A 27305-nucleotide genomic window follows, 5' to 3' on the forward strand; every position below is an offset into this window, starting at 1 on the left:
CGTGCTATCCTCTTGGGTTTGATCTGTGTTCTGTGGATCTGAGGAAAACAAGGATTTCTATGCCTTCTCTAATACCTCTGCCTGATGTCTCAGGTGACACACGGAGGGAAAATGTGTCCCGTACCATGGGGGGACTATAACAGTGGGTCACACAAGGCAGGGAAGTATTTTGCATCCTAGCACTCTGTCCTGTGCTTAGGACCAGGTGATTGCCCTGTTAGTTGTCTACTATCACTCTCCCTCCTCCTGAGAAAGCAGTCCAAGTTCTTTGTTTAGCTATGCATTGTGGAGTAAGCCATCAGCTCCCCATGAACTGGAAATCAAAAGCAAATCTGTCCTTATGGATTCAGAACAAATATATTATTCATCTTACCTGGGTTATTTGTCCCATACCACTAGTTATTTTCCCAGAGAAAGATTCTGCATATGACTAATGGCATTTTTTGAGGGTTAGACATTCCAAAGTTGTCTACTCTAGGGAAGAAATGTCATGTTTCAGCAACTTAGAAACATTGGCTGCAGTTACTGCAAAGAATGGAATTGCAATTAGTCTTCTACAATCTTTATAGGCATGCCTGAAAACCAGACATGTCAATATTGCAAGTCTGAGAGGTCAGTAAGGCAGTGTCCTTTGCTGACAGACAACAGACCATGCCTCAAAACTCCCACTTGCTGGGCTGCTGAAGATAACATTTAGTGTGAGGCAGGGCAGCTTCACTTTTAGGGCAGGGGTGCTGCCTCTGTGGTTCTTTGGAATCCTCCTTGCCGGAAAACAACTCTGTATTATCTCCAGAGATCAGCCAGGGCTGGTCTCCCATCTGTTTGTGGATCTGCACCTGTTTTTCATTTCACCAGTAGTGGCCACATGGCCTAAGACTCTGGGGGAATACAGAGAAGAAAATGAATGTGTGGTTCAGGCACTGGGGTTGGATTCAGAAGTTCTGAGTTTAAATCCTGACTGTGTGGCATAATCTTGGTGAGTCCTTTCATTTCTGTATGCCTTAACATCATCTGTAAAGGATTGGAAGGAGTGATTATGACTCTGGGGCCTTCTCCTTACCTTTTTAAACAAGGAATTGGGAAAATATTGGTTTTTTCCTCTTTGCTTGTATTTGACACAGCACAGAAGTCCTTACAGAAGTGGATCTCTATAAAACACGTCGCTGATGATTAGGAACACCAAACATGTCTCCCATCCATTTCCTTTGCAATCTGAAAAATAAAAGGGAAGGTCCTTAGAGAAGGTGCCCAGTTTCTGCCTGTGTAAACACCAGTGGGGCTGGGAGATGGCTCCAGTAGCACAGAACTGGTGTATGGGTACTCTGAATGTCTGCCACTGGTGCACGTGGATCCAGCGTGGTCACTCTTCGTTGGTGTGAGGCCGAGTCACGCTCTAGCTGGAGCCACATGTCCTGCAGTGGACATGCCGTGGATCTTAGGCATTGTACATGTTGTAGCCCTTACATTTGTTTAGAAAACAGAAGCAAAGCTGATGCCCCCCCTCTGCCTACTCATTTTATTTATTGCTTCATCAGCCACACCGTGTGTTTACACTCCAGCACAAGGGTTTGGCTGCAGCGTGTGCTGACAGCCTGTAGATAGCCTGGGGCTAAATAAAGGGGGTAATTGCTGTCAGGTTCCATGTAAATTCTCAGCTGGGCATGGTAATCCCGTGCTAACCAGGGACATGCTGACCTTGCCAAATGCTATCTGCTTCTGCAAGGGTCCCTTAAAGTGCTCCGTGTCAGAGATCCTTGCAGCTCTCTCTTTGCAAATTCTCAGCCCAGGCACCACTCATAAAGAATCCTCTCACATTGTTTCTGTCCTAACTGGGGATTGAGTTGATTATAGCTGCTCTCAGAGTTGTTTTTCACCTTGAGCCTCCCTCAACTTCTATTGAAAGCTGCTGGGGTATGTCGTTGACTTGTGTGGAATGAGGCTTAGGCCTTTATCAGAAGGTTTGCTGTTTGCTGGAAGTTTGATTTCCATGTGATATATCTGGAAACTTTCAATTATCACGCTGCCTTTGAAATGGGGAATTGACAAACTGTTATCTCTGGGAGCTTGTTGGGTTCAGCCTGGTCCGTCAGATCACAAGTAAATTTGTGCCAAGCAAGATTGCTATTGAGTTCTTTGTGTTTGATCCTCAAATTAAAATTTACCTGTCAGATTGTTTTACACTTGAGACTATCACTCTTTGGTTTTGTCTGAAATCTGCAACAACAGAAAGGGCAGGTATTTTGCATGACCCATGGATTAGGAGTTTTATGTCAGCTCCAGAAAACCTCAAGAGGCTTGTTATGCTGAACACTACAAATCTGCACGTACTGTGGCCAGAAGAGACAATTATCATCATTTGCTTTGACCTTCTGCACGCTATGAAGTACCTCCTGTAGTTTTTATAGAGGTCCGTACCTCTCAATTTAACCAATACATAGTCATTAGAATTCTAGGTTGAATTAATTACCTCCAATTATGGAAAGTTCACTGCCAGCTAAGGTTACTTTTCCTCAGTGTTTAACATTTCTTCCTCATCTCTCTGAACTTATTTAAATTTTGTTTTATGTCACCGGATGCTGCTCTGCTTTCACCTGTGCCTATTGTTGGACCCTATAGCTCTATAGTATCCCCCTGCAGTTAATCAACTTTTTACTTTTTCTTCTTAACCCTCTTCAGAGTCAGGTATATATTTCAGAACTCTATTCATGTGTAACTCTAGTAGTTATATTTTCAGAATTTGGATTTTATCGATTTATCCAGCTTCTGGTGACCTGGATCACTGTGCTGTTTTTAAATGCTGGTGTCACATTAAATATTTCCATTGAAACTCCTGTGGGTCACACTCGCTCTACAGTTTTGTAGGGCCTACTTATAAAATCAGTTTGTTTACACTCAGATGTATAACTCACATTGGACTAAATGGAAATATCCATTTCACCCAGAAAAGGCAAGATCAGACCCTAAACTAGCAAGCAATGCCAATAAAATGCTAACAATTAAGACATTAATCTTGAAAGAGCCAACTACTGAGGTTTTTTCCTCTATTTCATGACTTGGCTTTCTTTTATGGCCTATTTTTAAGTTCATTCCATTAGATCATTTTTTTTCATAGAGAGTTGTTAAAAAGTGAACTAAAATCTGGACATAATACTATCAAGTCATAGAAGTGGAAGTGGAAGGGACCTTTGGAGGTCATCTTGTGTAAATCCCCACTGAGAGCAAGGTGAAGTTTGAAGTGAGATCCAAGTGTACTGGTAAATACAACTGTGACTACAGGAAAAGATGGAATGGTACCTCATTCACCTTTTAAAATTAACCATTCATGAAGGACACGATTTACAAATGTTATGACAGATTATTGCAATAGGGATGTTGTTACTATAGTGTATAAAAATACCTTTGAAGTCTTTTGTCTCATCAATGGCCCAAGAACTAACCCTTTTGTTTAAGCACATAATGTGCAACAAGTTGACCTAAAACATTTTCTTTATCTATATGCATTTGTATTTTCATTCTACTTTGTCAAAATGAATATGAAGAATTAATCTTTCCACTTTTAGAATGATCTTAATAGAATTCTGTAAAGAGATTTTATTTTATTTTTCTAAATATAAACTGCTGTTGTAACATTTGCTCTTCTAGCCACATTCTCTATTTACTACAGTTTTTTGACATCTGTCCCTGTCTCTTTTCATCAAATATTTATCTGCAGCAGCTGAAAGAGCCTCATTAGTTTTAATTAAAAATAAGACCACCAAGCTGGGATCACTTCCTTAGCTCTTCCATGTCTTGCACAGACAGACAGTAGATCTTGTGAGGTTTTCCTGAGGGTGGCCCATTGACAGGCTTTCCCCCCTCCCTATATCCTTTTCTTCTGCACCATGTTTATTTTTGGATAGAGAAATGTAATCAGAGCCACATTCCGGACAAAGACACTTTTTGCAGTTAACACGCATGAGAAAGGAGGAGGATCATGTTGTGTTTTGTTTGGTGTTTCACTGTAAGAAACCATTTTCTAATCTGTGGCTTCTGGAATGGAATTATCATTGCCACAGAAACCTAGGGATTGTCACAGCAGTAAGGCTTCTGGTTCAGCATGCTGATACTGATGTAGGCAGCAAGCGCTTAAGGAACAACTGTAGAAATTCAGCTGAAGAATATCCTACTGATTGAAAACATTTTTTGCGCTTTTCCTCACTAGCTAATATGTCTTGTCAGCATTGACTTAAGAAGAGGAAAAAACAAAAACCAAAGAAGCAACGTAAAATAACTCCTTTGTGCAAAGTTAGTATTCTAAGGTCATGGTACAAACTGATGCCTACTGCTACTAAAACTGTTCCTCAGGGTGTTTGTAACATGTTATTTTCAGTTTTACGTGTCCCAGACAAATACTTTTGGAGTGCATAGACAGACTGCTCACGACTTCTAGAGATGGTGAGATGTCTTCTGGTCTTGGGATCAAATTAAGTTGCATAGCATCGCTTGCCGTTCTCAGACATCTTGATTATCTTAGTTCTTGTTAATGAGACAGATTTTTCAATTAGGCTGTTGCATTTATTTAAGATGGATGAGACTAATAAGCAAATCTTGGGTTTTTTTCATACCTCATTTTCACCTCATTCCTCATCTTACATGAAAAGTAAAAATTAAAACAAGCCATCCCTGTAAATCACCAAATTAAAACTGTTATATCCTCACTTGGCAAAAATTACCTTCAAAAATGATCTTATTTCAGTGTCCCATGGCAGTAAATTACAGTAGAGTCATCCAGTGCTTAGACAGATATTTTTTTACAATTGTCTCTTACATACAAAACACTGATTAGCTTTAAAATGAAAAGATCGCCTTTCTTTGTAGGTGTAACGAGTTTAAGACTTTACACTCTGGTCGTTGGAGTTTTCTAAATTCTGAAAAAACCTTTCACACTCAAAGCCTGACAGTAACTTGTGCACCCCTGTAGGCAAAATAGAAAGAAAGGTTGAGGTGATCTTACATATAAAAAATTACCTCCTTACAGCATCTACATAAGAAAATGAGTTCAGGAGAGTAAATAATTATTTTACCCCTCGTAATACACATATATAACAGACACATGTATAGCACGTTTCAGAACATCTGTATAAAGTTCTTGACTTACCAAGAGGTCAAAGGAGATTTTATCTCAGCCTCTTTTCCAATTCACAGTATTATCTCCTATTCTGCAGGACAGTGATGTGGCTGCATGATGTCCTCCCGTAGATTGGGTCTGTGTTTGGGACATATGGGTAAAATGTCACAGAGTATTAAGGGCAAAGTTTTCAAAAGTAGACGCACATATTAAGAGCACAAATTTAAATGAAAAGACCCCTAAGATGTCCTATATTGATACTTAGTATTTAAGTAACTTTTACAGAGAATATTTCACTATACTTTAGTCACAGTCTTATACTGTAACTTTCTAACATCCTGCTATTGGCATAAAGAAAATGAATCAGTGATGCAACTTGGAATCAGAATCGAATCCTTTCCTTGCAAGGTGCTGAGACAGGAGACAGCACCATTGCTTACCCAACTGAACAACAGAGGGGCATTCAGGAACCTAGATTTTCTTTCCAGCTTTGCCACTGGGTTGAGGGTGACCTTCATCAAATGCTGTTTCTGCTCTGTAAAATGTAACTGTAAATTCTCTTTTTAAAAGCATTTTAAATTAGAAAGTACTGTAAAGTACCCTAGATTTGATGCCAATTGCTTACAACATTAAGTGAAATCAGAGATAAACTAATTTAAGGGAGATTTTATTAACTAGAAAGATTATGAGCTTGTCAAAAAGACATTAATTAAAGTCTGGGGACTGCTTGCCAGTGTCATTCTAAATTAATTGCTAATGGGTTACTCTTAAAAGTGGAGTGCAGCTGCAAGAACATCAGGCTCAAAGGAAGCTTGATTTTGTTTATCATTCATTTTTGCTTTGTTTAGCAAAGGATTTCTAAATACCAAAGAAACCTGAAACTGTTTCTGGCCAGGATATTTTTGATTATAAAAATCCTTTTATAATCTAAATGGCAGGATTCACACACTTACTATAACCTTCTACACTTTTCTCCCTTTCTGTACATCTCTGAGAATAGAAAAACCTTTCTAACTGTAGCTTGTGTATCTTCTAAGAGTCAGAGAAGCCAAAAAAGCCAACTGGATTTTTAAAGCCAGTGGCACACAAAAGGGATGGATTGACATAAAGTTAGCAGTGGTTCTCCTGATCCCCAAATCATGTATGAGTGGTATCGTGATCTTTGGGAATAATGTTACCTGTGAGAGCAATTCAGGACAGGCCAGAGATACCTTCTGATTGCAAGGCCTCCAGTTCATAGTTCTACCTAAGGGTGGGCGTGGGGGTGGGAAGTGATTCATACCCACTTCTGTCCCTATTTACAGGCGATGTGGTCTAGCTTTTTGTCCGTGAGTTTTGCCACAATGTCGTCTCTCTAAGTGCTTCAGGGGGATGTGTAGTTCAAGAAGGCTGTACTCTGATTAGACTTTAATTGGTGCACGTGGGGAATACTGGTTGAAGATGGTATAGTTACACCTCTGTAAACTGTGTGAAAACAGACCCCGAAGATTGCAGGCTGAGAGGCTGGGAGGGCAGAAGGCCTGCCCTACATTACAGCTCCCTTTTTGCCAGCGATAGAGACCCCCCCTGCTTCTGACTCAGACAAGTCCTCGTCAGACTGCCTTTGCAGTTCAGGCATGCCGGGGGCTTTTGCCGGTACCTTCTTTTCAGTAGTGAGCTGGCACCCACAAGAGAAGAAAAGTGTGTCCCACTGAACATCTGTTAAGCTATTTATTTCCTAATTTTATTCTACTTGATAGTATAACCATTTTTACAGTCCCTGGGTTAAACAGAAACACAGGTCACTATTTTAAAGTATGTTGGAGAGTTCTGTGTTACCTCAGACAGAAATTTTTGAAGTAGTGGAACTTTAGTGAAAACATTTATTTTTAATAGAGCTCTGTCATCAAAGAATGAAGTGATAGACTGTTATATTTTTTATTCCTACAGTTTCAGTTTGAAAATATGAAAGTTATCACTACATATAATTCTGCTAATTCAGGTATGTTAAACCCTGACAAGACTGTCAGACCCCAAAATCACAGTTCTGGCCTTGTGGAAATCAGTGAGAAAAATACCAGTTGATTTTAAAAGATGACAAAATTGTACCAAAGTGTACCAGAAAATAAGAATATGATTTACACCATGCATCTCCAGTAAAGTACTAGTTGTCAGCGAAACAAACTGGAATATTTTCTTTGTGAGTTCTGTTGACCTTCAACCTGATAAGAGGATAAAATGTTAAAAAGCACAGAAATAGACAAGAGTCTTTTTCACAAGTGGAACCTTTTTAATAGCAAGACTGTGTCTGTGTGACAGGAGGGCTCAGCTTGTTTGTTGTTTGTTTTGAGGATTTAGGAGGGTAATGAACAAAGCAATTACAAGAGACAAAGAAAGATATGCAGCTTTTCTGTAGTCCCAACAATCTAGGGGAATTGAATCCACTGGCTGCCTGGAGTTCATTCTTGTAATCCCTTCATTAACCCTTTCGTTTAGTGAGCCCTCAATTTTCCACTAGATGCAAACAGCAGTTTGCTTGTGTCCATGCCCACAATCTTTTTCATTTTTATGTTGAGCAGGAATCCTCCTCTGTAGTGCTTGGTTCCTTTTAGCTGCATCTATTGTCAGACCATGTCCAGTTTTTCTGATGTTAATAACATTATTATTAAAAATAGAGTATAGTGATTATATTTCAAGTGACCACACTGAATCTTTTTTCCTACACTGACTTATAGTTTTTGTGTTGGTATTTCATACATGCTTTTCACAACCCTTTATCCAGAAGCTCGGGGGTTAATTATTTTTTATCATACATGTATTGTATGGGCTGAGATGAAAGCCATGGCTCAGAAAGTCTTGACAAAACATGCTTATTAGCATCACTCACTCATTCTAAAAAGGTGTTGCTATGCACTTGCTATTTTAATTCATATTAGGTTATTGAAATCAAAACAAAGTGTCACGACTAGAAACAGAGCAGTGCTATGATCTGCTAGAAGACATCAAAAGTAGACAGATCATGAAGTTTGATATGGCTACTAGTCTAAATTTAGTCTATTCTTTCTGTGTAAAAGTTTTAGGTCATATTCTCAAGCAGAGATAACCAGCACTGAAACAATGCTGTTTGTTTATATCAGCAAGACCTGGATCCCTTTTGTCTTGCATAAAACATGAATTACTAGCTTTTATGCAGTTGTCCTGCTAACTTTGCTGAAGAAGAGGTGTGGAGGAAATAATTTTTGCAAGGAAAAGTTAAAAAGTGTTTCCCTCTTGCAAGACCCCCATCTTTGACCACTGTTCAAGACAGGATACTGAGCTAGATGTGCTTTTGGCTTGACCCAGCACTGATGCTCTTAACTTCTTACCTATTCACTCTTTACACTTGGAACAAAACCTGTTGTTTCTCTTTTGCTTCTAGTCCTGGCCAGCCAGAACTAGGGAACAAATGACTGCATTGCAGTAACCACTGAAACAATCTGCTGGGATCAAATCCCTTTACGGGAGGCACTGAAATGGGTCCCATCTGCCCAAATTTCCCCAGTGAGGACTTGCTAGAAGTTAGTACGCTTTGAATCTTCTCTCTGCCAGGAGGAGAATCATGCATTTTGTAAATTATAGCATGAGGGATATGGTTAGCCAACTGGACACTTGTCACCCTGAACAGGAATTAATCCAAGAGGTATGGAGTACCTGTTTAACTGTATCTTGCAGTGCTGCTGACATCCTGCTCTGTGTCCCAGAATATGAGATAGCAGCATGTATTGCTTCAGCTAGGAAAGATGAAAAAGAGAACATTGCTTATCGATAGACATGGACCAACCTTTCTCAGAAATCAGGTGACCTCAAACTCTGCTATAGCAACTCTAAGCCTTGGGAAAAAAAGCTTGCATTAATTTCCATAATTTGAACAGCACATGAATAGAGAATTTTAAAGGTTTAAGATGAGCAAAGAAGACATTTCAAAAGTACAGGAGTATCAACCAAGCCTTGAGATCCAACAGATGCTTAACTGCACTGAAAAAAGGAATGAAATATGAATGTCAAAGTACATACGGAAGAATACTCCAGGAGTATCTGTAACTACTTAGTGAAAGAACTGAATAGACAGATCTTTCCAAGTCTACAAAATTTTTAGTACACAGATGGTCTAGAATTTAGTGAAAACAAAAGCTTCACATCATAAGTCAGTTGTTTAACATACTCTGTGTTTATATAAACTATGGGTAGACATAGCATTACTGTAATATCATGGTTGAGAAATCAGGCACTCAGGGGTCAGAAAATGCAGCACAGGTCAAACGACAAACATAATTCTCCCCCTTTCTTGCTTATACATGAAAATATGAGATTTGATGTTCTACTGACTTATGTCAGGGGCCTGAGTGCACCAATAGGACTTAATGGCCCTGACCAGCCCCACCTGGGGCCTCTGCCCGTGTCCCTGTCGGAGCGGTGTTTTAGGCGTGCCTGTGCTTGGCTGTGGACCCTGCTGATCAGATCATGAGCTGGGCTGGCTTCCCAGTTTTATCTCAGCTCTGCCTGTTGCTGTGGTCCTGCCTGCTGGTTCCTGGGCTGACGCTGACCTGCAGACTGCCTGCCTGCCTTCATGTTGGACCTGCCACGCCACTGCAAACTTGTCTGGTATTTGGACTTTTGCTTAACCCCTGCTGCCTCCTCTGAGCCTTCCCTGCTCTCTAGCTCTGGTACTGCGGGACTGGGCCTCGGCTGGTGAGGCCTCTGTCACACTGGCTCTAGTATCAGTTTGGCTCCTTTGGTAGGAGGCAGCCCTTGATGCACTCTGACCACTTACACTTTGCTACCATTTATATTTCTAAAGAGCGAGAGTGTGACTTTCCTAAAAAAGTTCTACCTTCCCCAGGCAGACTTGGAGGCTAAGCCTGCATTCAGACTTTGCAGTTATAGATCACCGGTTAAGTGATGAAAATCAATTATCAAAATCTTACAACCACTGCAACAGTATCATAACATAATACTACTGAACTGTACATTAAAACAAACGTCTTTAGGTAAAAAGTAACTTTCTCAAAATCTTGAAGAATGAGTGACATTTTGCATAAGACTTCACAAAACCATTTCTATTGGCCTCCTAACATTTGGCTCTCTTTTTTTGTTTTCAAAAATTTCTAGAGTTCAGCTATGAAAATTGATATTTCTTTTAGCAAAAAGAAAATTAATTATTTGGAGGTTGTTCATAAACTTGTGTCAGAAATACAAGAGTGTTCCTCCTCTGATAATAATTTTTCTAAGACCAACAGTTCCACAGAAAATATCAAGAAAAGGCTGAAGCATTTTCAAACTGACAAAGCAATGAATGCTTCTAGTCTTAAGTGGTTTTAAAGACAGGAAGTGAAAAATTCTGTCATCTTAGAATTTGGTGGCTCCTGTTGATTTCCTTACCTTACCCAGTAGCTAAAACAGAGACCATTCTGCCAAATGAAATATTTCCAGAAATAAAAAAAAAACAAAACAACCCAGTCAGAAGACGTCTCCTGGCAAGAATTACAATGCACAAGAGAAACCCAACTGACAAAAGAGATACTGCTCAGATCCATTCTCATGGACAAAATATGTGCTTACTTTGCACAGTCAAGGAAACTTCAAGTATTTAAGAGTGGGGGTGTGTGCAAATCTTAACCTGTTGTATGTTAGTGAGGTATGGCTAGAAATCGATGGCTTTGGCATTGGCAGTGTGAAAGCTTGGTAACTACCTAAGCAGTCTCTATCCTGTTAAAGTGCATTTGCCAGTTTTGAGGTGAAATTGAAAAGACTTTTTCAGAGTTGGGAAAAATTTGAGGTCAATAGATATTGAAAAAAAAAAATCATCAGAGGGAAAAAATTGGACTTTTGAAGTTTTCTATGTAATGAAAGACCAGGAATGGTGCCTTTAAAGCAAACCTTCCTGACATTACAAATCTAAAAAACTCCCTGTGGCCAAAAGCCACAGTGCATAGACTTATCTTTGAGAGGAAGGGGGCGGGACATCAGTTCACAAGCAGGAAATGGCTTCCAGGTGTCTCCCTACTGCAGTGCACAGCTCGATTGCTACCATCTAGTGATGCCAGGCTTAGTAGTCCCAGCTGTCTTGCTTCTTCTCAGGGATTTGGACTAATCATGCATTATTACAGCCCTTCTCCTGGTGACAAAGCATAACCCTGGCTCTGGAGTTGGGCTTGAACTCCTTACAGGCTGTGGGTGACTGAAAAGTTACAGATAGGCCTTCTCAGTCAAACATGAGCACGTGGAAATAGCAGGGTACACAGACATACGCCTACGTCTGTGTTTGCCCTCATGCCCGTGTGCATGGAAATTCAAACCACATCTGCTGGAGCTGGATAACAAAATCAGCTGCTCTGCTTCTTGGTGTGTTGTGGAAGGAAGTAACTAAATGTAAGTCTCTTTCCATCCCAGCACTCTGTGCTGCTGGTAAAGAGGGAGAAAAGATCTGTTCCATTTATTCTACCTCACTGTTGTGTTTTTCTTTTTTTCTCCCTTCTTCCAGCTGCAGAAACACTTCCTTGTTGGGTATTATGCTTTCATTGTGCAAATATGGTAGGAAGAGCTTTCCTAAGTCTTGTTCCAGCTTATTAGTTAAGACTATAATAAAAAAATAGTTAGCTTTATGTATTTGACACAGAAAGTTAGCTTTAAGGAGTACTGTCTGAACATTCTCTTTCAGCCTTCTCCTCATGCAAAAGTTTGAACTCGTATCATTAAGCAGACAGAGAAGTGCTGAATCTATTCTACTACATTATTTACATCAGAATGAGACCATGTCATGACACAGTAGAAGAGTGTCCTTTTATTTAGCAATGAAGTCACATTCCATGCTGGCTAACTTTACTGTTTTCTAGTTAACCAGTATCAATCTAATATTCAGCAGGGAATGCGACATCTTTGGGGAAAAAAAATATTAAAGAAAACCAAAAGTAATTAAGTAATTTTGTTTTGATTGAATATATGGTGCCATAAAATAGTGAGTATTTACTTGGCTGCAGAAGTGATGGATTTCTGCATTCTTAGTGCTGATGAAAGCTTCCCCATTGCTGTCCCAAGAGACTGTGTTCTCTGGAAGACCATTTTGAACAAAACTTGCAAGGTCTGCATTCAAGCAGTGACTATTTTCTTTTTAAAGCTGAATGAAAGTATAGCAGTTAATGTAAGAGCAACACAGATCTCCCCAGTATAAGAAGGACAAGGACTTACTCGAGTGGGTCCAGAGGAGGCCACGGAGATGCTCAGGGGCTGGAGCCCCCCCCTGTGAGGACAGGCTGAGAGAGTTGGGGAGTTCAGCTGGAGGAGAGAAGGCTCCGGGGAGACCTTAGAGCGGCCCCCCAGGGCTGAAAGGGGCTGCAGGAACGGGGGGAGGGACGGGATGAGGGTAACTGTTTTAAGCTGAAAGAGGGGAGATTTAGATTACACATAGGGAAGAAATCCTTCCCTGTGAGGGGGTGAGGCCCTGGCACAGGCTGCCCAGAGGAGCTGTGGCTGCCCCCTCCCTGGAAGGGTTCAAGGCCAGGTTGGACAGGGCTTTGGGCAACCTGGGTTAGTGGAAAGTGGCCCTGCCTGGGGCAGGGGGGTGGGACTGGATGGGCTTTAAGGTCCTTTCCAACCCAAACCAGTCTGTGATTCAGTTGCTTAGCCTGGAAGAGGCTGTACAGAATGGTAGTTTTCTTGAGATACAGTAGCAACTTCCTTGTGCAAAAGGATGAACAGATAGTGAGAAGTTTAACTCTTACATGTAAATATAGTTTTTTAAAAAATAAATCTGTCTAAGCAAAAAGCAGTCTGAATGGCAGGAATTGGCACCATATTTTCATGTCAATGCAAAAGGTGAGACTGATGGCATGACACCAACCAGCACCACCCATCCTCAGACTATGTAAGTTGTGGAACAGAGATTGTTAAAAGCCTGTATTGTGGCACTTATGAACAATTCTTTAAGGTGACATATTAGATCCCATTGTATTAAACATACAAGGAGTCAAGCAACGACCTTCTCTTCTGTCATTATGTTTTCTGACAGTAGGAAATGGTGATGATACAATGCCCTATATCACAGTATGCTGAGTTCACCAGCACTCTATATTCACTTGATGATTTTGTGAAGCTCTGAGACATTTCCACATTGGAGTAGGGTCATGCTTCTATTTTTATTGTTCCACTAAAGCTTGTAATACTGTAACTTTTAGTCTTTATTTCTCAGTGTGTGAGAAACACTACAAAGCTTGAAGCTGTAGTCCACCAACTCTATTTGTCAAAACAGGAAAACTATATAACTCTGTATATCCAAAGTTTTATTACCTACTTTTTGCCAAACTGCTTAGCTTCTTTCCAGATCTGACTGTTTCAAAATTAAGCATACTACTCCTGCACCATATGTTCAGATGCGCCAAGGGAGAAGGGAGTTGTTTTTCAATTGGCTCACTCTCTTTTAATGAGGCAGGAGACTTGTGGCCTCAGTGCATTGTGGCTGATAAATGGTAGGATGTACCCACACACACTCACAGAAAACCTGCAAACACAAATGAGTTGTGGGTAATCTCCAGCCTTTACTAGGGAAAGGCAATCTTGTGGGCAAACACTTAAGCAGAAAGCTAATGCTTAATAGTATGTGATTTTAAACTGCCCGTTCACAAGCCTGTCAACATTTATTTCCAGGTTCTCTGATCCTCTTTATTAGTTTCCTGTCTTGCTTTCATCTTAACCAAGTCACAGAAAGGTTTGATTTTCTTTTGTTAACAAATATTCCATTTTTTTCCTTCAAATCCATTTGCATTTCTCAAGGATCTGAATAGGTTAAAAATGTTGTTTGTGCTGCTGAAGGTAAAGTATGCTCTTAAACAAAAAGTTATGTAACTTATACAGAATAATATCACATGCTAGACTATTATGCTAGGATCTGATCAGATAAGTAAGCTTTGCCTTCATTAAAGGCTTTAATCTTGATTATACTCAGGGCAGCCCCTAAACAAAAACTCTGGAGTTTTCCTCCAAAGTATCTTTCATGCTCTGGTCTGGAATTTTTCAAATAACTAACACTATTTTTTGAGAAACCAAAAGCAAAAATTTTTCCCCTCTGTTTTGAAAAGTAACAGGGTGATGACAGGAAAACTTCCCCTCGGTTGTCAACTGGGAGTTATAAATACCCAAAAGCTAAATCCTAGTTTGGATTGTTTTTTAAATTGTATTTTCTTTTCTTTCTCCAAGGTCTCTTTTCTGGAGATGTGTTTGCGCCTTAGATCTCTTGCTTGCATTGCTACAGAACTGATGAAAGTCTGAGATCTCAATCAAAGGCTTAACAAAACAATAATCCTCTATTGCCCTAATTCTTCTCAGAAACATCTCTCTCTGACAAGAACAGTCCTTAAGCTTTTACATCTTTTTCTGCTTAAAATTACTTTCCTAATTAGAAGGAATTGTTTCCTTCCCAAATCTTTGTGTCTGAAGAATGCTGTATTTATGGGAAAGCATCTCTCAGGCTCTTTAGCTCCCCACCCTCAAATACTGTGACAGTGATAACATTCTACACCCCTCAAAAATTCCAACTTCCTTTTTAAACAAACAGTAGAATTCAGTAACATTCTTCACAATTGGCCTGATTCCATTTGAATAATCAGAAATATCAGAAAATATCAGAATAACAGAAGAAGCAGGAATAATCATGAATTAACAGATTTCATGCTTAATGTAATCATTAACTCTCAAGCACAACATTACAATTTAAAATTAATTCTCTTTTCCACATGTATTTACTTTATGTACTTCCATATGAATCCTGCCCAAATTTTTAGACACCACATTTAACAAGAATTAGAATCAGACTGTGTGAATGCAGTATAGGTAGGATTAGTTGAGTATTAGACATCAAGTAGGGAATGTAAAACAGATTTCCATACCAGAGGATTTGTTTAAACTTTTTCCAAGTCAGCTGCTGCTCATCCTTACAGGTGATAGAGGCTCCATTTCAAGAAGGTACTTATGCAGGGATAGTATCAGTAGCATCAATTATCTGAGTATTCTGCCCATCTAAGTTGGGTGTGAGCTCAGCTGACAGCCTGACTAGGCTTCAGTCAATGAATTTACCTGCCAGCACACCTTAGCGTGCGAAGTGCTGACATGGACTATGCTCATGGAAGCAGTTCCTGACAAGCTGCAACAAGATTTGGGAAGGTCAGGAAGAACCTATTAAAGCAGATGAAATTCAGTTCAGCTGAATTGAAAATAATTAATCCTGAATGAGATGACTCTATTAACGAGTGTGGTTTGGAAGAGCATTGGAATTCAATCTGTTACTGACATCCACACATGATGGTCATGGCCTGTGTGACTAAGTGGTTGTTATACCACCTAGCCAGTAGGCATGACGGCACCTGATTTGACACTCTTTCTTCAGAAGTGAACAGAAATAGCTGTTCAAACAGCTGAATGTCTCTTTCTATGCCTGGGAATACCATTGTTTAAATCTGATAGGAGTGGTTGAAGCTGGAGTAATAATCACTCTTGCATTTACCAGTCACCAAGTTTAGAGAAGCCACCCCTGACTCATGACAAGGTCTTAAATTCAGCTCCCCTGGATATGGAAGTCTGGGAATGGATCACTTTTCCTCAGTCAAACTCACATCGCAGTAAGGATACTGCAATCACATAAGAAGTTGAGAAGGTGAAAATGATTGAAAACAATTTGGAGAGACTTTCATAGGATAGATTCATGAAAACTTGTGCTGCTGAGACTGTAGGTAATTAAGATCATGAGGTTATGTAAAGCAATAAATATCACTACAAATGGTTTTAGTGCCGTCCTAATGAATAAGAAGACAGCATAAATTTAAAAAAGATCAAATAATAAAATAGGGATTTACAAAATATCTCTTTCCCTCATCTAGGTAACTAAATGCAACAGGATATTAATTAATGAGACTAAAAATATTAATAAATAGTTAAATGAATTACACTATCTTCTTATTAGATTCACTAGGCCAAATAACTTTAGTTTCCAGAAAAATACTTGATTATTAATTGGGAATAGAAAGAAAGTTTCTGCATACTTTAAGCATACATCACAATTTAATTTTAAGAAAGAGAAGTGTTCTGAGAAATAATCTTTTTATTCTGAGGGTACTCTTCTACTTTTAACAGTGAATTACTCCTCAGATTGCCTCTGAAAATCCTTGAATGCTGGATTTACACCCTAGAATTCAAATTTGTTTCTATGGCAGATGCTTCTTATACCCTTCTTTTGTCATCAGAAGAACAACACAGAATGGGTTGGTTTTGCTTGCATTATTATCAGCCACAGTTCTACAAGGGAGTTATATTTCTGACTGAAGTTTGATATATATCATTAATGATGAACATAAGTGTCCATGCTCTAACAAGCTCCTCTAAATGAAGGGTCACCCTAACAGCTTGTAGTTTCACAGATAGGCAGTTGGAATAGAAGACAAAGTAGAGAAGGGATTTGTCTTTCTCATAGTCTGAGTCTGCTAGGGGCCAGAAGCGAGCAGATTGAGAAGAGAAACTTGTGCATCTGGACAAGCAATAGGATCAGAGCAGAGAAGTGCTGAGCTGACTTGAAAACTGACAAAATCTGTGAAACAGATCTGGTCGTTTGAAGAGCCAGTGCAGACCAGCAGAAATGCCAGAGCAGAGAGGCCATGCTGAAAACGCCAAGTGCAAACTGCCTGCATCATCAGCAGTCACAGCAATGGGAAAACTCTCTGGATTGACAACAAATAAGCTGATCGGGTGAAATAAACTCAGCTGCTTCACAGGTCCGCAAGCAAGCTTGGAGGAAGCTGAAATGCACAGCAGAGCCAGCTGGCTGTTCCTGAGGGCGGGCCCGCTGCCAGGCAGCTGTGACAGGGGGAGCCAGACTCGGTAGCCACCTCTTGATGACCTGGGCTACCCTGGGATTGACTGATATTCTTTATTGGGAAGGGAGAACTTGGATACACTTTGTGCAAATAGCCAGACTTTGTTAATCATTATTTAAAGATATCTATACAGCCAGTGTCCTGCAGTCTGCTGTTTGTATTCCAAAATAATCATCATCATCAGAACTTCTCAGCAAGAGTACAAGGAAAGGTTTAATTCATCTTTCCCCCAGAGGGAAGTTGGAAATGAAACTCTGAGCAAGAGCTTTGAGACATGGTTATCTTGCCAAAAAGAACTGCAGATATTGAGACTGTCCTCCTTCGTTGCCAATTTAGAAATTTAGGTTTTGAGGCTCTGCTATGATTTTTTTTTTAAATTTTGTACTGTGAATGTTTATTTTTGAAGCGTTTAATGCCTCCATTAAAACATTTAAGGCCTCCATTAATACTCTAGCTTCACATATGGAAAAGTGCATGCCTGGATCTGGCTGGTTGTATTAAGGACATGTTTAAAAGACAGGCTAACGTTCTGATCACAAAAGGCGGCTCTCAGAGCCACTGCATAAGCACAAGTCAGCACATTTGCAAAATGAGATATTTGTCTTTCTACAAAGATTAGGGGTATCTCTTCAGTGAAGTGTTAGAAGACACATAAGTGCAAACACTGCCAGCTGCCCCTGCAATTGGAACAAAACTAAACAAATATTTTCATTATACTCTGAAAAAGAAACATCACTGACCCTCCTACCACTCTCATGCTTTGTTACGGGGTGTTAAAAAAACAGGCAAGCACAAAAATATATATTAGGATGCCATCTCTCCTCACATTCCTGGATTTCAGAAAGGAAAAGGTGAGTGTTTCCATATATTGTTTTTCACTCTAGTGAAAAGAATTAAAATAATTTTCAGTATCCAGAGTGTCTGCACCTGGGGCTTAAATGAAAGGAAGTAGGTAAATAGTTCCAAGTAATTAATGTAATGGCTCAGAGGGGCCACAGAAGGAAAGGGGAGTTTCTCCAGTTTAAATGTTTGCATTCATACTTTGCCTAAAGCAAAACAAGCTATCTGTCTTCTGGTTTGCATTTTCCCAGTGAAAGCTTCCATTTGTCTTATTGCCATTCCAACATGTGCATCATTTACAGCTTTCATTGCTGAAATATGCAAGTACTGTACAGTGCAAGATTTTTTCTGAGCTTTTAAGGTTTTCTAGAATTGTAGAGCATGTTTTAAAATGTGAACCAATAAAGGTGGATTCAATTTAGAATGTGTTGGGTAATTTTTGTAAGTGGCTACAGGTTAGAGGCTTTGGTACTGTGATGCTTTGCTGCATAGTGGAATCTCGACATGAATGTAGGGATGAACATAAGTAATGAATGTAAGTAAGTACATTGCCTCTTTCCCCACCTGGGGGAAAGCAGGTCCACCACAGAAATCACCAGAGTTGATAGGTTACATCCTGATTGACCATTATTAAAGACTGAAGAAAGGGTGATGGGTCTTGAGTTCCATCTGTTTCTGACATTCTGGTGCTTTAATATGAGCTGTAGAGATGTGACCATCTCCAAAATACATTTCTGAACTCCTCTGGAGTTAGAAATTTATGCAAACCTTTTCTTACAAAACAGGGGAGGAAAAGAATTATCTGTTTTATCTAATAGTTCAGGGAATAGATGGTTAGTGATCAGTCTGTGTTCACGTCTTGGCTCTTACTGAGGGTATTAAATTTGCATTTCTAAGAACATTTTAAGAACGTCAGTATAAGGGATGTTTAGGTGAGACACTTCTAGTTGCTCGTATGGAAGTGAAAACACTCCCCACCAGAACTATTGTGATAGAAAGAGAATTAAGCATGACTATTTATGTTAATATTTATTGTACTCATCAAGGTTGTGGGAGACCTAGGTTTCTGTTTGCTCAAATTACTACTTAATACTAAATCCTGAGGAGGGAAGGCCCTATGAGGCAAAATCCTTGTCTTTGGCCTGTCATTGTGTTCTCCTATTACATGACTCGCATCAGAAATATTTTCTACCATTGGACCTCAGGCAGTATGATTTCTTCTATCGAAGAGATTTCCCTGATGCGTGGGGATAGTTAATTTTGCCAGCTCTCCCAAAGACAGAATTTTATGTGACTATTCACATGGCAAGCTTGCAGTCACAGCCCTAGGTAACATAAAGTCCCCTTTGTATGATACAGTGTACAAACATGTGAAGGGACATGCCCTAACCTGCAAGTTGATAGAGTGATGAATTTAATGCAGAAACTGGAGACTGGAACAGGCCAAATTCATCTTATTAGAAGCCAGCAAACATCTGTTAAGCTTGGTCCAGGCTTAAAAGGTTTCCTAATGTAGTGATCCTGGCAGTCTCCCTAGAAGAGATGCTGCTGAAGTGAGCCAAAAAAGCTCAGAGGGCTTCCCCAGACAAAACAAGCTGCACTGACTTCTATGCTCTAAACTGGGCCTACAGTAGAGCTGTTACAAAAGTGCAGTGAAGAGTCACAGCCATTGTGACACTCATATCTAATAAATATGTTCTGTAGGTCTGGTCTGAAATAATAAGGTTAATCTGATATGATGTCTGGATGTCAAATGAGTGACCACTGGTGAAAGTCTGAGTTTGTATCTGAGTACCTTCTCAGGGTAAGTATACAAATACAGTATAAGAAGCAGAATAATTGTTAGGAAAAGTTAGGTTGGGAAAATGCTGCTTTTGCAGCATGTATTTCATCTCCTCTCAGCATAACAACCTAGTCAAGAGAAAGTATAGTTTTGCTGCTGTGAGTGTATGTTACAGTATAGGCCTTTTTTGACACAACCATGTCAGTCAAATATCATCCCTCATCACAGCCAGGACTGACAGAGCGGTGCTGGCAGAAGCCCGTAGCCTAGTTGTGGTCTCACAGGAAATGTCCTGACCTCATAAATGTTAACTCTCCTCACACAGCTCGAAAACAGGCTTACTGCCATTCTGATTATTAAAATAAAATTCTTATCTTTCTGAGGTTTATTGACTCTACCATCCCTGGAAAGAGGTAACATTTCTCAAGCATACAGAATCAACTCATTCATTTCTTGGCTGTACAGAGGGGAACACATAATTTAATAGTATTGTTGAGGGAAAAATATAGCCAGACAAAATTTGATTTAGTCTATTGTATCTAGGATTTTTGCCCCCTGCTAAAAGAGAAGAAGCTAGAGAAGTATAAAAAAACATAGCTTGGGAGTATTGTGGAGCAATCAATCAAACTACAGACAAATCAAAGTAAAATAAAGTTAAATCCTTCCCAACAGAATTCTAGATAGCACAATGTGAGAGCATCAACTTCATATAACTAAAGAATGTTTACGAATATTTAAATGACTTCTCTGGAACAAAAAGCTCTTACCCAACTCTGAATGGCCTTGCAACTGAAAATACACTCTATTTGGTATTTCTTTCCACTTGTTTTAGACAGCATTGATAGTTTTCTCAGAAGATACTATCACTGTTTGGCAGAAACATACTCGCAAAAATAAACTCAATCCAGAAAAGTTTCCAGGGATGCCTTTGCATACAAACATGGACAGTGACTCTTGCCCATATCTAAAATAAAACACACTGGCTGTAAAACTTCCTTTGCTAAATATAAACATCCTAACATTGATAAGCTTTACAGAAAGAGAAACTGATTGCCAAATATTTCTACCATCACCAGTATTTTAAGAGCACCCTCTACAGTTACAAAACACTATCTAAGCAAGCAAAGCTCTTCTACCTAAAGAAAACACTGCTAACTGGAAAGTGGAGTATCAGTTTAGTTTATCAGTATAGTGCCAACTCTATATGAACAGATCTCTGCAAGTGCTCTAAGTCCCAGTAAAGGTGAGCAGACTTCGCATGACTTCCAAAGATAGAACCTATCTCATCACTGAAGGCTCCCTATTTGAGGATTTAAAATACCTTAAGTATTCTGGGCTGACTCATAATTAGGTTATAAACTTCTTAAGACAATGGATGGTTGCAGGATCTGAACTAAAAATGCCATACAAGACAGTGTTTTTTATTTTCAAAAGAAAGCAAGGAATACACCATGGTAAAGGCCAAGATGAACTAGTTCCCCTGAGTTCATTTCATTTGTTTGCTTGTTCTTGGTTTTAGTTCTCAGAATGCATTTTGTAAGAGTTGTGCAAAACAAGTACATAGTTCAGAAGTGGAACTGAAAAATTTAAAACAATTTAATTCTCCATGAAATGCTTATTATACACATGTACATTCTACTGTGCAAACATTTGTGTCCTGCTTGATTTTGGGTTTTGATTAGCATTTCCCGTAAAGCACACGAGGATTCCTTCCTAGACCTTCAAAGTGAGGAGAGACAGTGCCTCTGACATCCTCACACACTTTTCAGCAACCTCTCCATTTCATGCAGACCCTTCTACTGGCTCCTGACATGGTGAATCTGACACTGTGGTAATATAATTTGTTGCTATTGCAGTGTAATCCTTTTTTTTTTTATAGGTTAAAAGACTGCTTTTAAATGTTGCTCATTTATTTTTTTAAATATATACTGGATATATTTTTTCAGTTAAGAGACGGCTGACTTTATTCTGCTATGGTTTCCACGCTTCCAAATGTGTAAAAAAGTTGCCTGTCTGTTTGCTACCTTTTTATTTCCCCCCCGCTGAAAAAGAAAAAGCAAAGGATTTCCACATCACTCACTCATTTTCCCTTTCTTTTCCCTGCTTTGGTCTCCAAATGCTATATGCAGCCCTAAGTATTTTTCCATGTTTCATTTTGAATAACTGTTTATGTCCTATTGAAATGAGTAGGATTGAAGAAGGTATTTTGAGTATGTTTAAGCAGTTTTCTGCATCAGTCCTGACAAAACAAACCCATGAATGTTAGAAATTCCAACCCTCTAAAATTTATCTGCCTTAACCTGTCTTTCTCAGTCTTGCCTAGATTGCAAAGATACAGATTATTTTTTGTGTCGTTACTACATCAGTAATTAAGCTACTGCAGGTGAAACAGGAGTGATGCCTTAGCTTTAAAGCTGAAGAATCTGTATCTTTGTAAGTTGATTCTTAAAGTTTTTTGGATGGGGCATTATTGAAATGTTTATACCTCTTCTAAAATATTGCTTCACAAAACTATTTAAATTATATTACTTCACCTGATTAAGAAAGTGGCTAGAAATAAAAACAATTTTAAGAATATTAAAGATAATCCTTTTCGGACTTTCAAGCTACTTCGCTGTAGGCGTGTCAAAGGACCAGAATGGTTAAAATGATGGTGGCCACCGGGTGGTGCTATTGCACAACGTCATAAAAATACTGGCCAACACCAGAAGATCGTGCTTAACACTTCTGTAGGCTTGCAAATGTTTCCTTATCTTTGTCCAAAAGTGTGTGTGTGGGGGGGGGGAGCGCATTAAGATATACATACATGACTATAAGTAAAAAATAAGATTTTTTTCACATGGGATAGGGACAATTTCATCCCTGTTCCAAAACCTACCTGGGTCTAAACCCAAGAACATATTTAACATTTCACCTCCCTATTGAAATAATTTTATTTCAGTGGTAATTAGGAGCCTAAATTCTTTACTGGATATTGACCCTTAGTTCTTACCAAAGACAAACACACATTTTTAAGAAAACTGAATATAAGATGCAATGTCTACAAATCTTTGTGTGACTAAAAGGATTAACTGATACATTAAACTAAATAAAACTTTGTCCTGCTATATTTTTAATCAACAGTACATTTTAGACATGGAAATATTAATTTTGTTCTTATGTGCTGTCTTCCTTGGTACACTAGGTGTGTGTTAAATTGCCTGCATACCCTAAGCCAAGATAATCTTTGATATACATTGTAAACAAAAGCAAGATACTTAAAAGATGGTCAAACAAGATTTGGAATTAATATTTCTGAAGTGGAATATATTCTGTCTCCATGATGTTATCTTTGGATGCCAATCATAAGAATTTAGATCTTATTTCTGCAAATATGTATGTGTTAGGTTAACCTTTAAATACATAAAAAATTTGCTTAACATTACACGTATGCATGTTATTTCAGGATGAGAGACAGAATTGTTAAATTACTCAGACAGTCTCCGCTTTATCTTGCCATGATATATGTTTTTGGTTTCAGCATAGCACATTCTGTATTCTTTTCTTGTGATTAAATCTTTTGTTTACCTAGATCATAAAGCATTTTTTGGTATGGATCTGTATCTGCATGGAGCTCTGCAGTGCCTGGTACAAGGTCCTAATGCTGAGGGTGTTATTATAAAATAGGTAAGAGCAATAGTTCAGAGCTACATGCGTAAAGACCATAGGGGCCATTTAATTTACTACATTACTATTTCTGTGATAGATTAATCAGCGTTTACATTTGCAATGACTGAAACAATGTGTTATGTGTTATCAAACTTTGTATTGTATTTTCCCCTCAGCAACTTTTATAGTCAATGGTATCTTCATCTCGCCTCGCACCTTTGAATACTGTATCTCACTCATGATTTTAATGTAGATAAGATTAATAACTGCACATTCTAATATTCAGTAGGAGGAGTATTTGGAAACTTGAGCTAACTAAAATGAAATTAAATTATATAGAAGACAAGTTACAGTTTAAATCTTCATCTCCTAACTTTTTCCTCACCATGGATTAGCTAACATAAAGTAAAACCAGGTATTTTTCCCCACTCAAGACATCTGAAAATGTTAATCTCTTGTTCTACAATTTTATCTGTCTTTTTATACATTTTACTTACCGCATCTTATTCTCCTGCAATGTAAATATGTTCTTGAATAGCTACCCTAATGGCTGAGACTTTTCAGGCTTTCTCAGAATGTTGTTACATGCCTCTCCACACTGCACGCTTGGGTTAGAGCTAGAGGGGACCCAGTGCCCTGGGCTGCACCAGCAGTGCCCTGCGTGTTTGACAGCTGTACACATGGGAGGATGGAGAAATGGGAGAACAAGAGATGACAAAGGTGAAAAACAGGGGCTACCCCCAAAAAGAAAAAGGATAGAGAAGGAAGGGAAGGGAGGCCAGTGTGAAAAGAGGGGAATAAATAAGAAAGGTGGAAGATGAAGGGCGTCCCTCTCTGGCTAGTTGTCTTTCAAGGGAAAAACAGAGATCATACATTAAAAAGCATCTGGTCACAGTGTAAAATTAAATTTCTTCAAATAACCCAAATCCTCCTTTGAAAGTAAATTTACACCACAGTAAATTTTGTATTTAAAATAGAACTGTTCCTTGGTGTTCTATGATAGCCAAAGCAGTCTGATTTTTATAAAAGGGTTCTTTCTCATGCTCATATAACCCAAAAGTGCTTTGTTAAGTTTGTTAAAATGGTTGAGATAGATAGAATTTTAGAATCTACTCTGTAAACATTCTGCTTAAGATAAAATGTTCTGAGAACACAAGTCAGTGAAAATAACAATATACTAGAAGGAAGGCCTGAATTTTGAAGATTGTGTTTCTTGAAATAAGAAAGATATAAATGTCTATTCGATACCTTACTGAATATATTAATAACAGGGATAATTTTCTTATTTATTAACCAACAGACATTTAGTCTTTTATAATAATTAGAGAAAATTTGCAGTATATATTGTAAAAGATGAGTCAAAGCATTGTTTCAAAGCAATTATATAATCTTGCTAGGAGCCAAGCACAGCACTAATAACCCAAGCTTTCAATTCGGTCTGACTCAGTGCAAAAGGGAGCTGAATGGAGGGAGGGCTATTCAGTACCTGAGTGTGCTGGAGCAGCTAGCAGCTGGAATTAATCTACAGCACAAGCTCTCGGGGCATTACTGTTTGTTTTTGCTTTAGCTGCATACTCCATTTTGTATTGTATTTCACAACTGCCTGGTAATATGCTGCCTGGACAGAGACATTAATCACAGCGTTGAGCCAGTTTTGTAAACAAGGACCAAAGCCTTCATTTAAAGGAGAGGAAGAGAAAAGTAAGTGGATGAGGGGTGGGAAAGGAAATGGCAGCTTGCACTGAGATGATATTCTGTGTATGACCTAACTCTGTCTTCAGTGCAATTTTAGCTTATTGCTGTGTTTGTGTACATTCCTTTAAAAAATTCTTACCTCACTGGACAACCTTGTACTTCTGCAGTATTCCAGCTGGACTAGGGCTCTTAGTGAACAAAATCCTGATGGTTGTAGCATTATTATACCAAGTACTTCTAAAACTCATGTTCAGAATACGCCAAAGATCTGCAACAAACTGTTTGACAAAATGTTTGATTTAAACTACAGTTTTAATGAAAATTTAAAGGTTCAAATTAAACTTCCCTCAAAGCCTCAAAAAGTGTAGGACGGAGCTTTGAGTCAAAATCCAGTCAAAGCTCTTCAGTCTGGGATGCTCACAGCCAGTATAAGAGTTTTAGAAATTGTGCTGGTCCCACCTTTTTCTCTCTCTTTTTTTTTTTTTTTTTTTTTTTTTTGGTTTGTTTGGTTTTGTTGTTTGTTTTTTTTTAATTCAAAAAATAAATACATTTTTATAAAGCCTTGGCCTAATTATAATATGAAACATTTTTTCTAAAACTCAATACAGAACAGGAGAGCAGTTTTCTAAGCAGTTTAATGCTGATCATGCCAGATAGCAATTGAATTGTCTCCTGAGCTGTTACCTGATAGGTATACATCATGAAAAAAATTAATTCTAAACTATATAGTAATGCCTAGTAGTTATCATAGCCTGTTTGTTTTAACAAGAAATGAATATTTTATGTTTTTTTCTAAATGCAATGGAAATGTATTATGGTATAATATTGATTAACACCTGTTTTAATTAACCTCTAACAATAACCTGAAAATTATAGGTGTGTACAGCTCTTTAATGATGAATTTTGTTTTCTATTAAGTTCAATGCCTTTACACATTACAAAAGTACAGGGATGAACAAACTGGCAGCATAGTTCTTTACACTTAATTTGTAATAAAATACAGCCATATACACATACGTGTTTGTGACTTCAACTGAAAACTGTGCCACATCACTCGGGTAACTCTGAGGGAAAAAAAGGTTTGATTACTTTGTTTCTCAGTTTTACCAGTTAGAGGAGGTGGGATGTAAACTTCATGTGCAAGTGAAAGGAGCTAAGGAAACTATATAAATCTTTTATTTAAACAGCTCCAAGGTTACTCATGGCCTCTGGTTATATGAAAAAATGTTTATGGAAAACAAATGTTAAATGGCAAAATATGTAGAAGATCAAGATGGTAACATGGGTTTGGGCTGTTCTGCCTCATGAGCATTTTTCTGGCAAGTTAACTTAATACTAAGGGCAGAAAAATCTATACATCTATGACATCTCAACAACCACTTTGAAGGAAAACAAATTTAGTACTTTATGTAGAGGTTCATTTCCCCACTTTATAGCCTCTGTCACAGCTGATACTTCCACCCTCTCAGCAAAGGAAAACACTGTTAGGTGTCACCAAATACGTCACTAGCTGCTTCTTCAGCTGTTTATAATTTGGCCAATTCCCACAGTTTTACAGTTCTTTCTACTGATTAACCATCAGCATAGTATTTTATCACAAGCTACTGCTGTCAGTTGCTGCTTTGTCTCCTTGTTTTGCTTTTGACCGTTGCTTGCAGCTGTCAATACACCCTTATGGAAAACTGATCGGAATACTACTGAGACACATGTTTTTTAAAGCTCTCAGAATGCAGCTAATTTTCTGCTCTATCATAGCTTAGTGTGAACTTTAACTCTTTTTCCCAGCACAACCCAAACCTGGGTGCAGTGCCCCAGAAGCGTCAATATTGACGTTGTATTGGGAACAGTTAGTTTTCTGGTTGAACCTCTTTTGTTTATACATCCGAATTAAGACAGGGGCATTCTCTATGGAAAATCCACACAGTTATATACAATAAGATTCCACACAATAAGTGTTTGCTAACTCGGCTTGTTTGGACAGAGCTGTAACAGGTAACGGAGCAGCTCTGACAGAAGTTTGCGCCGTGACCTCTAGCACAGCTGGATGTGAGAGGAGGATGTGTGCTGATCCACACTTTGGAGAACAACTCTGTAAGTGGCTTTCATGGCTTGTATACCGACTTTTTCCTTCTCATGTTAACTCCTTGCATTTCTCCTAGATGTGGATCTATCATATTTTGTAGTTTTTCCCTGTGTACTCACTATGACCTTTTTTCTGACAATGCTGCTTGCTTTTGGTGGTTCAAATCTTGTGAACAAATTTTTGAGGGCGGAAGAAATTATCCAAGGCCCAATTCTTGTGAGATACTCATAGTCACTCCTTTTTTTTTTTTTTTTTTTTTTTTTTTTTTTTTTTTTT

At 38.6% G+C, this 27305-nt stretch overlaps 1 long non-coding RNA gene across 2 annotated transcripts; it reads right to left on the reverse strand.

Moving 5' to 3' along the window:
- On the reverse strand, window positions 1–25211 carry LOC113483799. 2 transcript variants are annotated; one of them, XR_003399093.1, is made up of 4 exons: window positions 25086–25211; window positions 8777–8856; window positions 5138–5245; window positions 1–1212 (listed from the first exon to the last, which is right to left on the reverse strand). It is a non-coding gene; the product is annotated as an uncharacterized LOC113483799 (long non-coding RNA). The 2 variants fall into 2 exon arrangements; XR_003399094.1 differs by lacking the exon at window positions 8777–8856.
- Between the last annotated feature and the right edge of the window lie 2094 nt (window positions 25212–27305).

This window comes from Athene cunicularia (genome assembly GCF_003259725.1).
Source record: "Athene cunicularia isolate RWA chromosome 10 unlocalized genomic scaffold, athCun1 chr10_part1, whole genome shotgun sequence".
In the NCBI taxonomy this organism is placed as follows: Eukaryota; Metazoa; Chordata; class Aves; order Strigiformes; family Strigidae; genus Athene; species Athene cunicularia.